Source organism: Chionomys nivalis, chromosome 7 (assembly GCF_950005125.1).
Source record: "Chionomys nivalis chromosome 7, mChiNiv1.1, whole genome shotgun sequence".
In the NCBI taxonomy this organism is placed as follows: domain Eukaryota; kingdom Metazoa; phylum Chordata; class Mammalia; order Rodentia; family Cricetidae; genus Chionomys; species Chionomys nivalis.
In genome coordinates this window covers 5,601,698-5,617,859 of record NC_080092.1, presented here as the reverse complement: position 1 = coordinate 5,617,859, position 16,162 = coordinate 5,601,698, and positions in this window count along the sequence as shown.

The window sequence follows — 16,162 nt, the reverse complement described above, 5'->3', positions numbered from 1 at the left end:
GGACTTTTGGATTTATACTGAGCTTTATCACAATCATTCCCCGTTGTAAAGCATGATAATAGAAGATCATGGGGTTTCTTAGCCTCTATATGTGGGTTGACTCACCTCATAAATATTACATTATCTTGTCTCTATCCTGTTTCTGTTTCTCTGATCACCCCCATTAGCACGGAGGAGGAGGACATGCCTTTCAGGATTAACTTGGTGATGCCCTATACGTGGCTTCATGAGCATGGTCTTCCCAGATGACCTTTCTAGGCAGGAACTTTTTGATTTACCCACATCTATTATTTTTTCTAAGGTCATTCAGAGGATATGTGAGCCTGCAGGGGAGTTCATTTGGGTATTTGAATATGATGCTGTTATCTACAATGTTCATGCCAAAGAGCTGCACAATTGCTTTACAAAATCAAAACAAAATCTCATAATAATTTAGCTATATGTGTGATTTTGTGCTGTGGTGCATACACATGATGGGCATACCTATTATAATTTCTGACTCCAGACACTGCCTGAATTGAGCTACACGGCCACCATACTTTCTGTGCTCCATCATGGAGAGTCATGGAGTACCTTTTGATAAAGTTCTCTGGGAGAATTTCACAGGAATTAATGGGTATAAACTAGAAAAGATGGGGCTAAGATAATGAGCTATCTTTGGGGAAAGAGCATTTTGCTCCCTAAAATGTACTACTTGCTCCTTTCCTCTTGCTGAAGTGTCCTCACTAAGGGTCCATAGAATGTGGAAGTACCAGGATGAATTGGTTCATAGAATCCCTGAAGTTCAGGCTTCTGGAGACAACTGTGTGTTGTGCTGAGGGATATTCTGAGTTAGACCTACGTAGATTTCTTTTTTTTTAATTAATTAATTTATTTAATTATTAAAGATTTCTGCCTCTTCCCCGTCACCACCTCCCATTCCCCCCCTCCCCCAATCAAGTCTTCCTCCCTCCTCAGCCCAAAGAGCAAGCAGGTTTCTCTGCCCTGTGGGAGGTCCAAGGACCACCCACCTCCATCCAGGTCTATTAAGGTGAGCATCCAAACTACCTGGGCTCCCACAGAGCCATTACGTGCAATAGGATCAAGAACCCATTGCCATTGTTCTTCAGTTCTCAGTAGTCCTCATTGTCCATTATGTTCAGAGAGACCGGTTTTGTCCCATGCTTTTTCAGACCCCGGCCAGCTGGCCTTGGTGAGTTCCCGATAGAACGTCCCCGTTGCCTCAGTGTGTGGGTGCACCCCTCACGGTCCTGAGTTCCTTGCTCGTGCTCTCTCTCCTTCTGCTCCTCCTTTGGATCGTGAGACTTCAGTCCAGTGCTCCAATGTTGGTCTCTGTCTCTGTCTTCTTTCATCGCCTGATGAAGGTTAATATTCAGGAGGATGCTTATATGTTTTTCTTTGGGTTCAACTTCTTATTTTGCTTCTCTAGAATCACGAATTATAGCCTCAATGTCCTTTATTTATGGCTAGAAACCAAATATGAGTGAGTACATCCCATGTTCCTCTTTTTGGGTCTGGCTTACCTCACTCAGGATAGTGTTTTCTATTTCCGTCCATTTGTATGCAAAATTCAAGAAGTCATTATTTTTTACTGCTGAGTAGTACTCTAATATGTATATATTCCATACTTTCTTCATCCATTCTTCGATTGAAGGGCATCTAGGTTGTTTCCAGGTTCTGGCTATTACAAACAATGCTGCTATGAACATAGTTGAACATATACTTTTGTTGTATGTTTGGGCATCTCTTGGGTATATTCCCAATAGTGGTATTGCTGGGTCGAGAGGTAGGTTGAACCCGACTTTCCTGAGAAACCACCACACTGCTTTCCAAAGTGGTTGCACAAGTTTGCATTCCCACCAGCAATGGATGAGAGTGCCCCTTTCTCCACAACCTCTCCAGCAGAGGCTATCATTGGTGTTTTTGATTTTAGCCATTCTGACAGGTATAAGATGGTATCTTAATGTTGTCTTGATTTGCATTTCCCTGATTGCTAAGGAAGTTGAGCACGATCTTAAGTGTCTTTTGGCCATTTGAACTTCTTCTGTTGAAAAGTCTCTGTTCAGCTCAGTGCCCCATTTTATAATTGGATTGATTAACCTTTTATGGTCTAATTTCTTGAGTTCTTTATATATTTTGGATATCAGACCTTTGTCAGTTGCGGGGTTGGTGAAGATCTTCTCCCAGTCAGTGGGTTGCCTTTCTGTCTTAGTGACAGTGTCCTTTGCTTTACAGAAGCTTCTCAGTCTCAGGAGGTCCCATTTATTCAATGATGTCCTTAGTGTTTGTGCTGCTGGGGTTGTACGTAGGAAGTGTTCTCCTGTGCCCATGTGTTGTAGAGTACTTCCCACTTTCTCTTCTACCCGAACAGCACTGCATGGGTTATTCTCAGCAGCTGCATCTTTTCTATGTCTTCATGGTTCACAGCACCTTGTCTAGTGCGTTCTGTCTGATATGTATTAGTTATCCTTCTGTTGCAGTGATAAAATACCATGATCAGCAGCGACATAAGGAAGGAAGGGTTTATTTTAGCTCAGGATTCTAGAGAAATGAAGTCAATAATAATGTGAGGAAGTCACGGGAATAGTAGAAGAAAGCTGTGTGTGTGTGTGTGTGAGAGAGAGAGAGAGAGAGAGAGAGAGAGAGAGAGAGAAACAAGGAGTAGGATGAGGCTAACTCACCTCAAATTCCCTCCCCCAGTTATGCACTTCCTCCAGCAAAGCTCCACCTCGGAAAGGTTCTGCTCAAGGCTGCTCAAACAACACACAACCTATTTGAATTTGAATACCAATTATTCAAATACCTGAGCCTGTAGGGTCCATTTCTCATTAAAATCACCATTAGATAAGAGTTACTCTTCCTTCTTCAGCCAAACTCTTGACAGGTAACACCTTATGGAAGGTTTATTTTGGCTTACAGATGGGGGGGGGGGGGGGGGGGGGGGGGCTACTGTTCACCGTGGTGGAAACACTGAGAGGGAGGCCGCCCCATGGTGGAAGAGTGCAGCGCCTTGTCCACACCGTTGCTTGAGAGGCCAGTTTCACAGAGAGCAGGGCAAAGCTGTTACTATGAAGTCTCATCCCCAGTGACTGCTTCTTCCAGCCATTTCCCAATGGTTCTACACCCTCCCAGCTTCATCAGCTGGGAACTAACTGGTCAAGCTCAAACCATGCAGGTGTTAGGAAACGCAACACAGTACAACTGCTTTTACATACCTAGAAGCAAACGAGATCTTACTAGGTTTGTAAAATACAACGAGCAAAAAGGATGCTTCATGCTAGTAATGACTTCCTACAGCTATTGCAAAGGAACAGAAGAAAGTCTGTGTAAAGATTTAAAAGGTGCTAACCTGTAACTAGAAATGTATGTGGTTTCCTAATCCCCAGTGGAGAATAATATTTGCCAAATGTTTCCAGTGAGGCGAGGAACCTTCACTTTTTATTTTATTTCTTTTTGTCTAATTACAGGGGACACATGAGATTAACATCACTGTCTCCAACTTACAGACCAGGAAAACGAGGCACAAGAGGTTTAGATAATTTTTAAGTGACATTTAGCTAACCCATGACTGAGTACAATTTGAACCCATCTTTGTGAGTCTGACTAAAAAATCTAATTTCTTTTCCATCATCCTAACTTCTTCTCTGCAATTTATACATTAGTTAGTTCTAGAGGTTTCTGTAGCTTTTTCCAAGGAAGACCTAGGGTCAGAATCTATAGGTAAGAGAATTATAGACTGTCTATATACAGAGTTGTAGTGACTCCTTGTATTTTAAAGTGAAGGGAATATCAGGAAGGATTTAGGAACTATGATTTGTGGCCAGTTTGCAAAGCTAAGCTTATATGTTGGTGGCCTTACAGGAACTGTCTGCCCTGCTGCCAAATCCCAGCTTTTGCAGAAGTGCTGTTTTTAAAGAAGCATTTCATTTCCAGAATCCAAGCTGAAAGAAAAGGAAAGAAACTACCCATAATGTGTTTTCATGCACTATTTAGACATGGTAAAATAGTCGCACACGCTCACTTGGCTATCTGATTGGACTTTGGGGTATACTAGGGTGGGAGAGAAGCTGCCTCACTGAGACAGCACGAAACCATTTTTTTTTCTAGCTGGTGACCTGGGCTGCACGGAAAAGAGAAGGGAAACCACAGCCCACCCGGGAACAGAGGAGGTGCGTAGTTGTTGTGCTGTGGTAACTAAGCGTGGAAGTTCCATGCTAATTACATAAGGGCTGCATGTCTTACACAGTCCAGGGAGGTTCTTATGCTGCCTCTGCTGGCCTGCAGCTACATAGCTAATTGATGCCTGCACAGTAGTGCATCTCTGGGGGTGAAATCTGAAAACCAGGCACTGGTCAGACACAGTATCCTGTTGCTAATATTTATTCTTGACTTGTTTGTTATATTCCATGAGCCTGAGAAGAGAGGAAATTCCCACCCCATCTTTCCCTAAAAATACTGCGTGTATGTATTAGTGAGGGGCCATAGCTAGTATCCGTGGGGAGTAATTTTAATTTTCCAGTCACTGTATCTAAGGCTTACTGTGTTCAGTTATGTAAACAGAACAGAGGGATTCAAACTCAAACATGAATTTGTGTTTAGATATCCAGCCCTGGGGGTGGTCTCACTGACAGTGTTGATTGTCACCTTGAATAGGTTTAGAGTCTGCTGGAAGACTGCTGAGGTTCTCCTCTGGGATGTCTGTGAGGGAATCCCTGTGAAGGCATTTCCAGAGAGGATTCAGTAAGGAGGGCAGACCCACTCCAAGCGGGAGGCGCTCATCCCTAGACTGGCGTCTGCACAGAATGAAAGGGAAATAGAAGCAAGCCAGTTGGGCACAGTCATTCGTGTTCTCTGCTTCTTGCTGCCATGACATGAACAGTTCTGCTCCATCACTCCCCACCCCAGTAAGGGGCAGCAGACACGTTTGAAATTACAGGCAGAGAGATTTCTGGTATTAAGTCGTTCGTGGGCACTTTGGTCACACTGATGCAAAAGTGCCTAACATGATGGAAAGAGGCCCCATCACCGCCTTATCTCATCCCACTCGCATGATGAGATTTCATGGGGTTTACTCAATCAGTACCACTGTATGTTTCTAGAATGGACCGGAAGTCACCACCACATGACACGAAGAAACCTCTTCATACCAAAGAACCAATCATGGGCCTGGAGAGAAGACTCAGTGGGCAAAACTACTTATTGCACAAACATAAAGACCTGAGTTTGACACCCACGTAAACCCCATGTAAAAAGCTGGGCATGGCCAAATGCAAGCTGGAACCCCAGAGCTATGGGTGGTAGAGACAGAAGGATTCCTAGAGCTTGCAGACTGCCATCCTAGTCCCAGGGACAGTGAGAGACCCTGCCCGGAGGGAATAGAGTGGAGAGTGATGGAACAGGACACTCAGCGTCCTCTGGTCTGTGTGTGCAGAGACTACGCCCACTTACGTGCTCATGGAACACACACGCACACACACACACACACACACGCACACACACCTAGCCATTGTTAGATGGTCAAGATTTTTGTGTCAGTCATTAAACCATTGATAGTTTCTTTCCAGTTAGCCATAGTCAAAAACATTCCTGCATTTACAGCTTAGGAATTTGAAAATGCTACAAATTCGAGCTTTTACATCTCTTTGGGGAGATGGCTGATGGGTGCATCCCATCACAGAGTCACCATGCACTATCCACAGCTATGGCGAGAATCTGCCATCCAGAGCCTGTTAAGAAGGCTCAGCAGGAAAAGAATTTGAGGCCAAGCCTAGTAGCCAGAGTTCAGTCTCTGGGACCCACATGGTGAAAGGGCTGAACTAACTTCTCCAAGCTGTCTTCTGAATACAGGTGTGCAGCGGGGCACATGTGCGCCCACACAGACACAGACAGGCAGACAGACGCGTAAGAATTAAAATCGTACTAAAGAATATGAGCTTAAGAATGAGACTCAGGTGGGTGGGGTATTCAGATTTGCGACAACTTCATAATAGCATAACCTTAGGCAAAGCATTTATCTTCGCTGAACCTCAGATCCCCAGTTACTGAGAAGGTGCAGTTCAGAAAGAGCAAAGTCGAGTTGCTTCTGAATGCCAGGCACAGTGGGGTCTTGATGAATGCCCATAGAACTCCCGATTTTTGAATAATAGCTTCCATGTTGAGAAGGAATCAGAGATCATACTCGAAGGCATCAGGAGCAGAGCAGCAATTGATTAGTAATGTCTGTGATGAATGTTGGGGAGGGTGTTGTGGTACCACAAGCACCAATACCAGCCAACACTGAGGAAGCATTTATAAATTCTAGGTGCTCTTCACAGAGCACCTGCTCTATATAATAATAATTTGGCTCATTCATATAGCCTAGTTAGGCAGTTTTTCCTCTATTGGGGTGATGTCCCAAACCAAGGCTATTTGGCAAAGTCTAGAGACATTTTGGTAGTCAGGATTGAGGTACATATGGGTAGTATTGACACTGAAGATCTGATGAATGTCCGACAAGGCAGAGGACAGAACCCTCCATGCACGACCCCCAGATTACGTGGCTCAAAGTGCAGTGATGCCAAGGATGAGAGAGTCTGCAAGGAGTGCTCTCAGTCCATGGTACTGGTGGGAAGTGAGGCACGGAGAAGCCAAGCACTTGTTCTAGGTCATCCAGGAAGCAGATAACCGGGACTGAAACAGACCTAAGCCCACCCTTCCTTTCTGCATGTTTAGTAAGAGCAGGGCAGGGGGAGCAGGAGCTCAGGGCAGCAGAGCAGAATGCCGGTTGCAATGACAGGGGTTTGCTCTTTTGTTTGCCCACTTCCCCAGGCCGCCTCTTCCAAATCCCTGCTGTGAAAGTTCAGCTCTCTCTCAGATTTCCTCTGGCACTGGAGTCCCCCTTCCAGCTGCTCCCTGTTTGCTGCTCCTGCCCAGGGCTGGCAGGTGATGGCCCGTGAGTGTGATTTGCTCTGACACACCTCTGCTGCCAATATTGCCTGGGAAAGTGAAGCTGGGAGGTGTTGCTGCTTCACGAGTACAAAATACCAGCTTTGCACATCTCCCTAGGGAAAGCGGGGCTGGGGACTGCTCCGGAGAATCGGTAAAACAGGAGTGCCCAGGAGCAGCTCTTTGTGACATTCCGTGCTCTGCGTGGCAGTAGCTAACTGTTAAGTGCATAGTGGGTGACTCACCTGGAGCCTTAGAAAGAGGAAAGCAATAGTCAGCTGCACCTGAGGTGGTGGGGCTGCCATGCAGCTTTGAGTCTTGGATCTGCCTCATATTTCTAGGTGAGCAGAGATACTGTCTTGAGTGAGTCTAGGGGGAGAGGAATGGTGTAAAACTCACACCAGGAGCTCAGCTTCAGTGGCTGTTCAGCAGTGAGCAGGTAGCTGCACCTCTCTGAACTTTGCTTTTCACTTGTGAACATGCTACAGAGAGGTGGTGAGCATCACATCTTGTTAGATATAGGATGGAGCTCAGATATTAAGACCTAAGAAAGCAAATTATATTCTTTCTTATTTATCAAACCAACTACTATGTTGATGCATATTCAGGGATCAAAGCCAGACTCATCAAAAAGAGTGTGTGATTGATTAGTCATGTCTGCTGTGGATACAGATGTGGAGGACAGGTATGCACACTTGGTGCTCACACTCAGGCTTGGCAGCTGCAGAAGCACTTCTTAGACTCTCTATCACTGTTCTTGATTATTTAAGCTGCTGTAAAGCCAAGGGAGAAATAATTCTTTGATAGAGACCAGAAATTAGTGAAGAAGAAAAGCTCATTTTCTTTGAATTATGATTCCTAATAACCCAATGACCTACAATGCAGGGGTTTTTAGCATGTTGAGGCAGTAGGGGATTGGGAACCACATGATTAGTAATAATTCTCTCCCCCGCTTGACATGTTTCTGGCAGATGGGGTAGCCTCTGATGAGGGAGCAGTTAGTGAGGCCCAGAAGAGAGAGGGTCAGCTGACAGGCTGATCTCAGACACACGTGAGCACTGGGGAGAGATTTGATATTAATTGAAAAAATTCAAGCCACCTCTACTTGGTGATCACGGTGTGGGTTTCATCTGCATCTCTAGACATTCACCTTTGTGTATGAGCTTCTCATGCTTCCTCTGGGCATCATAGGCTGCATAGGATCCATCCCTAGCCAATCAGAATATCCCTGGCTGCAGGAGTAGGTTAAGGGGGAAGTCACATGACCAAAGTTGAAGTTGAAAATTAAAGGTTGGTATTTTTGTGGAATTCTTGAGAACACCGTTCTTTCCATTAGCCTTGCTGAACCTGGCATGATAGTAACTCAGATTTCTTGAGACCATTTTTGTCCATAAGAGGAGATTGTCCAGCAATGAAGCCACAGTGGAGATGAGTGACGGCAGTATGGAGGTTCTCCATGGTACCATCCGAAGTTGCACCATCCAAGTTTCTAGAAGAAGCCATTTCTGAATTTCTATGCACTTTCCATTAACCAATCTATAATGAGTTGCTTTCTTCTGAAGAAGAGTCCTTAATGAATCCAGGGAGCGTTCCTACCTTTGATGGGAGAAGGATGAAAACTACAGACCAAACAAGGCTGGAACTGGATGTGGTGCATGCCAGTAACCCCAGCAATAAGGTAGCTGAAGCAAGAGGACTGTGATCTGGAGGCCAGTCTGGGGTACATGCCAAAATCTTGTTTCCCAAAACAATAACAATACCAGCAATAATGATAGAAAAATTAAAGTAAGAAAAGTGGGATAAGTCTAATGTGCTAGCCATGAGAATAACTTCTGTACACTAGAGGTTCCATGACTACCATGGCTCTCATGAAATAGCTTAGACTAGGAGGTTGTCACTCGTATTAATAATAACTGAGGCATGGACTGTTTTCCCACTGAAGAAATTGAGAGTTTAAAGTTATTGTAGACTTACTGGGTAGGTGTTAGTGCCCACATGGTCAGCCTTGTACTAATGTGTATAAATATATCACTGAAATATATATTTTGCTAATGTATGAAATTCTCAAAAAACTAAAACGTCTATGTGTAGTTGATATGGTGACCCACATATATACTGACTGATTTGGGAATCCGAGGCAGAAGAATTGCCACAAGTTCGAGGCCAGCCTGGCCTACATAGCAAGACTGTGTCTCCAAACCCAAATAACAGATACACAGATTTACGCATGCGTGCACACACTCCTCCTAAAGTGTCAAGCCCAAAGCATAACAACCAGATCCATTACGAAGCTTAGATTGATAACCAGCTCAGCCTGATCCTGAGAACCATGGGTCTTAATTGCACACTGACTGCTTGGCCTCTCGGTGAACACTCTAAGGCAAAAGGAGGAGAAAAGAGAGCGGAGGTTATTATGAACCAGGTAGAGTATAGTGTGCTCTATCCTTCTAGCAAAGTAAGACCCAGCGTACAGAGACTTAGGAGAAGAATAAGAAAGGGAAAAACCTGTAGGCAGGAAGCACAAAAGCTGATGCATGGTGCCTCTTTCTGTAACTTATATTAAAATAATTGATCAAATGCATATTATCAACTCCTGGAACACACAGTGATAATGGCTGTCTGTAGTTCACCATTTAATCTCAGGCCCCTAAGGAGAACTCTGAGGAAATCCAGCAAGGATACCATCACATTTTGTTATACAAGCAATTCTTGGAGAGACTGAGGGGAAGGTGGGGCAGGTAGTCACATTTTAAACATGTCTTGATGTTGTTGGGAACAGTTCTCGGTGTGCCAAAGCAGGCTACAGGCTAGAGTCACGCACTGTGCTCTACTCTGGGAAAAGCCTGTCTCAGAATCTGTAAAGGTAGTTTCTGACTATCTGCATGTCATTCACTAGTGAGCCGTTTGTTCTGGGCTTGAAGAAAAGCTAGCGTTTCTTCCTCTGAGATCCCCATGAAGCACAAAGCGCTGGCCTTAACTGCACAGGGGGCATGCTCTTACCTTTAGCGCGATCCACATTTTAAAATGTCTGGCAATGAGAAACTGCCTGCTTAAATGTCTTGCCCATTTCCATTCCCCACATCTGCAATTTCAAAAGGCTTGTCTGTGACTGCTGAAGATGACAGCGATGATGATGATGATAATGATGATGATGGCAACAGTGGTGGTAACGAATTATTAATTACTATTCATCCAAGTCCCTGCTGGGTCATTTACACATACCTGTGCCTGTGTGCCTCTGATTTCCCTTACTTTGTATTTTTACCTAACTGGCTTTATTCCTCCATGATCTAGCCTACTAATTTCCCTCAAACTCTTTCTTTATGCCTCTTTCTTAGTTCCTGGTGCCACTGCTAAGTAGATACACCATCGTTGTGCAATTTAAAACATGGCTGTGGTATTCTTTGAATGATATCCAACTCCCTTTTGATGTTTTTTTTTCTGAAAAATTTCAAAAATTTTATCCTCTATAGAAGGTACTGTTAAAGCCACTTTTATATAATTCCTGTTTATCACATTCTCCCCCACAACACCGCCCCTTTTTTCTCCACCTTTGTTAGTCCCTTTGTTCCCATAGGCAGTTTCATTTCTATTCTCATATCATATGTACACACATGATTTTATGTACCTCTTTCAAATCTATGAAACCTGGAGGAGAGAAAACATATGATCTTTGTTTTTCTGAAACTGGCTTAATTTACTTAATGCAAATACCACCAGCTTATCCATTTTCCTGCAAATGACATAGCTTTGTTATTTATGCCCGAATACACTTCTACTGTGTATATACACTTGATTGTCTTTATCCGTCCCTCTGTTGTTGAGCACCTAGGTTGTATCCATAACTTAGCCATTTGTGAATGTGCTGCGATCAGCACCGATGTTAAAGTATCTCGGTGATGTGCTGACTTGGAGACTAAGGTAAATACCCAGGAGTGTCGTAGCAGGTGCAGCCAGATGATTGCTCTACTTTTAGTTCAGTTTTATTTATTTATTTTTTTAGAACACCCCATACCTATTTTTACAGTGACAGGATGATGTTTGCATCCCCACCAGTCTTGTCTAAGGATTCCCTTTTTGTGAGAGAAACCATGACATCGTGTTTGCTTTCTTTTATTCCAGGGGTTTCTCAAAGAATCTGGCATCTGAAAACCCTCCATAAATGCTAACAACTTTTCTGTGGAATAGACCTACATCATCATCTGAATCCTACAGATGAGTTAACCGGGCATGTACAGAGGATAGCAGCGTGCCCAGCTGAATCCAGTCCTGCTTCATGAAGCTTTGCCCTGGACCATTATGCTATAGTGATTGGCCTTTGTTGGTCAGGACTGATGTCTGACTGGCGCTGTCTTTGGTTCGGTAAGCCCACAAGGATAAGGTTTCTCTTTTGGAACCCAGTGATAACCAGTTTAGAGATTTCAATAGCATTCTGGGTGAAAATGGTCTTTGCTGGGAACTTGGCAATGGTGTTTTCCTAGTGTTCCCAGGTGGGGGCACTCATCCAGTGTAGACTGACCTCACAGATTCTCGCCCACATGGGTCCAGGCCACACTTCTACATTCACTTCAGCTGTACTGTGCTCCCAATGGCCTCCCAAGAGGATGTTTGCCTTTCCGTCCTCCATGAATGCCAATTTTTCTATCATGCCCTATGCTTATAATTTTTAGAACATTTAGCACACAATAATCTTCTTTTTATAATTTAATTTTTTTGAGACAAGATTTCTCTGTGCAGCCCTGGCTGTCCTGGAACTCACTCTCTAGACTAAGCTGGCCTTGAACTTGGAGATCCTCCTGCCTCTGACTCCTAAGTATTTGGACTAAAGGCATGGGCCACCAATCCTGGCAACACACAGTATTCTAATCTGTTATTTTATTGTCTTTTTGGTGTCATGGAGTGGGTTGTGATGTACTTGAGGTCACAAACAGGATCTGAACCAATGTTGTATCCAAAGTGCCTAAATGCTTGAGAGATGAAAAATGAGTTGGTAGGGCTAGGGACGAGGCACGGTTAGCAGAATGCTTGTCCAAAATAAATTAAGTCCTGGGTCCCACCCCCAGGACTGCATAAACTAGGTATGGTGGTGCACACCTCTAATCAAAACACTCAGGAGATGGAGACAGGATCGGGAATTCAAGGTCGTCACCAGTTATATAGCAAAACTTGAGGCCAGCTTTGGCGGTGTGAGGTTGTCTCAAAACCCAGCCCCAAACGACAGAACTAGCAATAGTCACAGTCATAGTAATAAAGCCTTGAAACGAGCTGGTGGTTTAATGGATATGTGAAATGCAGGGGTGTTTTCATGTCTCTTAATTTCTCATGTTCAAAACCCTTTTCAGATGCCAAGGGCTACTCCTAGAGCAACTGGGGTACTGTTTCATGTGAACAGCTGTCTGTCTACCCACTTGATCAAACATGAACATCAGTGCGAACCATCACCTGCTTTTTGAGAGACTGTTTGAGACCATCCTATTTCAAAAGCATCTATCTTGGAGACATAATCAGGCCCTGCTGTTCTCAAGCTGTCCACCACAGGAATCATCTGGAAATGAATGCTGTCTACCTCACCAGTTACTACAGTGTTCACTGTGAGCCGGCCATGTGCCATGGATGGCGGCGTCTGAGTACGCCACAGACTGACACAGGAAGCTCTCTTCACACAAACCAGGGGTGCTTGCTTTGATCTCCCACCATCTTCTCTCCCTCTCGTCCTTCAGCTACCATATGGCGTCCTACATACAGATCCTGGACATACAATTGAGTTTCTCTGCAAAACTTCAAAACAAAGCACTACCATGAAAACCCACATTGTCTGAGTTTTTCTAATTGGTCCTTTCTCGTCTCCATACGGTAAACATTCATTATGCCTTTCATTAAACAGCATGAAAGACAATTTTTCTGACTTTCTCAATTGCAGTCTGACATGAATGGTTTGATGCTGTTGTTTGGAGTATAAAAATAAAAGTTGAGTATAGAAATATATTATTGATTCCTGCCTGTTCTTTAGGCTCATGCACTATTGATTAAAGCTCTAACTTTTGCTCCTTCATCACAAGAGAGCAAATCTATAGAGCTTCCAAGAACCAAAACTCTGGCAAGAAGATTTTAAAAGATGGTGAACCAGGCTGGAGCAACCCATATTCTTATCGGCGATATGAGTGGCCTTGGCTAAGAGATGTCAGCCCGAGTGTACAACCTCATGTTAGATGCTAACGAAGAACTTACCAGTTCAAGGATGCTGCATGTGTTTCTTCCTAGAGGTGTAAGTGAATTTAATGCAAGGGGCAACATCTAATATCTGACTAGAATAGGCAGAGTGTGCTGGTGTGTGGTAAGGAATGGCTAGAGTTATTGATCTTAGAGATGATCCTTATTTTCTCCTTGCATCTATATGTTCATCTTATTATCCATTGGGAACTCAATTTCCCAGAGCAGGAATGCTTTTCCTAACACTTTCAGATTCAACTACTTCCTCTCCTTTCTTGCAATCACACCTGCCTTGCAAGTCCTTAGTACCTCACATTTCCTTTTGAATTGGAGGCTCGGAACCATATCTCTCCTCCTTGTAAAATGATGTTGGAGAACAGCATTGCAATATTAAGTTTCCCCTGTCTACTCATGAGCTCTGGTCTCCTGACAGAAGCACTTAGCATCTCTGAGCTTCCAGCTTCCTCTTTTTCTTGGACCAATTCACATGGTCAGATGAATTTGAAAGTAGCATATAGTGATTGAAGTGCGACAAACCCCTGTCCAGCCCACACTGTGGCTAATGGAAGTGTGGATGATAGATAAGAGGCTTGTCCTGGCTATTTCTTTTGTCAACTTGACACAAGTTAGAGTCATCTGGGAAAAGCAGTCTCACTTCTCTCTTGAAGATTACCTGTGGGCAAGTCTGTAAAGTTTTTTTTTTTTTTTTTTTTTTGGATTAATGTTTGCTATGGGAGAGCTCAGCCCACTGTGGATGATCCACTCCTGGGCTTGGCATCCCGGATGATATCAGGAAGCAGACTGAGCAAGCCCTGGAGTCAAGCCAGTAAGCAATGTTCCTCTGTGGTCTTTGCTTCAGTTCCTACCTCCGGGTTTCTGCCTTGAGTTCTTGCCCTACCTTTCTTCAGGGATCGAGTAGTGCATATGACTTTTTCTCTCCAAGTTGCTTTTGGTCAGGGTGTTTTATCAGAGTAATAGAAACCCTAACTAAGATGGGTTTCAAACTACGGAGTCAGCACGCAATGGACCAGGATGGAGATAACAAAAAGGGATCTGGCACGGATGTGGTTGATGCTGTTGATAGGGAAGGACAATACAGAAAAAGATGCGTTAGCGAGAAAGAATTGTGCACAAAATTTGTCCTAGAGAAGCAGACAAGCCTCATCAAGCTGACTCAGTCTGAGAAGGATCTTGAGTGCAGGCAAAGTATCAGAGCCATAGAATGGCTGCACATGGGAATTATGCCAGGGACCTGTCTGTACTTGCTTTTGATTTTCTATTACTACTTGGTTCTTAACAAAGTTGGGGTGAAATGAGCCACTCATGAGTGGCTGGTGTGGGTGAACTTGTATATTTGTCTGTGTATGTGATGCGTGTGTATGTGTGTGTGGTATTTGTGTATGTGCATATGTGTATGCAGGCATACTTGCCTATGCACATATACGTGGAATCCAGAAATCAGCATTTGGTGTCTGTCTCTATTGCTTTCCACCTTTTTTTGTGAGATAGGGTATCTCACTGAAGCTGGAGCTCACCACATCAGCAAAACTGCCTGCTAGAGGACCCCATTGGATTGACCCGTCTCTGTCTCCTCAGCGTTGGGATTCTTACATGACACACAGGGTGCTGTGCTGTGCCTCATTTTGATGGCAAATCTGAACTCAGGTCCTCTTACTTGTGCAGAAAGCTCTTTCCCACTTAGCCAACTCCCTAGCCTCATGCTCACGTTTTTAGCAGGGGGAGGGCAAGCGTGTATCAAGAGAATTAAAGTGTGACCCTCTGATCCCACCCCTGCTCTCAGATGGGATGAGTGCATGTGTGGTTTTGTATCGAAGAATATCTATCACAGGACTATTTGCAGTAGCAAAAAGGAGAGTTTGTCTAGCATCTTGACATAGGGCAATAGGAATAATGCTCATTTTAGGTCAGTTTTTTTATCAAATAGTTTAATTTTCAAAAGTAAAAAAAAATGGCATGAGGAAATACTCATAATCTATGCTGTGTCTGGGGTGGACAGAGGGTATACTGCTCTTTAGTTAAACAGCTGTGCTGTCAAACTACCTCCTTTTTATATGCTTATTCCGTAGACTTGTTCTGCTTCTAACCTTCTCGTTGCAGAGGTTAGTAGTTAAGGCAGAGACTCATAACTGTTTGAAGAGCCAGGTATAAATAACTTTGTTTGCTCAGCTGTGTATAGTTTATCTGTATCAACCTCCTTCTTCAGAATCAGGGATACCTTAGAATAGAGGACAGAAAGAAGGTGATTGCTGACAGATGGGGATAAGAGCTGTGAAGGGCTGTCTTCTTGACATGACAGGGCTGTTGAACACATGAACCTGTCGCAGCTGTAGCTACCCTACACAAAAACTGTAAGATAGAACCAGTCAATATTCCAGCATGGATGAGGGAGGGACCCTACGCAAGGCCCAAGGCTCTACCCATAGAAGACTTGCTATTCAGTCGGTGGCTGCTGAGGGAGGTGGAGTCATTTTCCTTTGGGGATATTGCTGCTAGTCAGAAGCCCACAGCCCAGTGGGTGACCCCACATCGAGGCACAATGGGCAGTAGTGCTTGGACTCAGAGTGGTTAATAACAATAAAAAAGAGGACATGAAGTTGAACGGGAGATATGGGATGCAGTACAGGAAGCTGGAGGTATGTAGCTGGGGATAGATATGATCAATAAAATTGCATGAATATATGAACTTTTCAAAGAAGTAATAAAAACATTATTGAAAAAACATGTTTTGTATTTTTGCCCCTAAAGCCAAGCAACCACAACACCAAGTAAATACATATAAGGTATAAACAATATTTTTCATATTAGAGTCTAGAATCTAATAGGTGATTTCCAGGGTGGCTGTGAAATCTGCTGTCCCTGCTCACCCAGGCCAAGATGTCAGTGTATCTGTGTACTTGTGGTTACCCCACTTATCATAGTATTTTTCATTTCTACCCATTTTCCAGCAAATCTCAGTTTTTTTCAATGTTGAATAAAATCCTACGTTTTCATTATCTATTTATCTGTT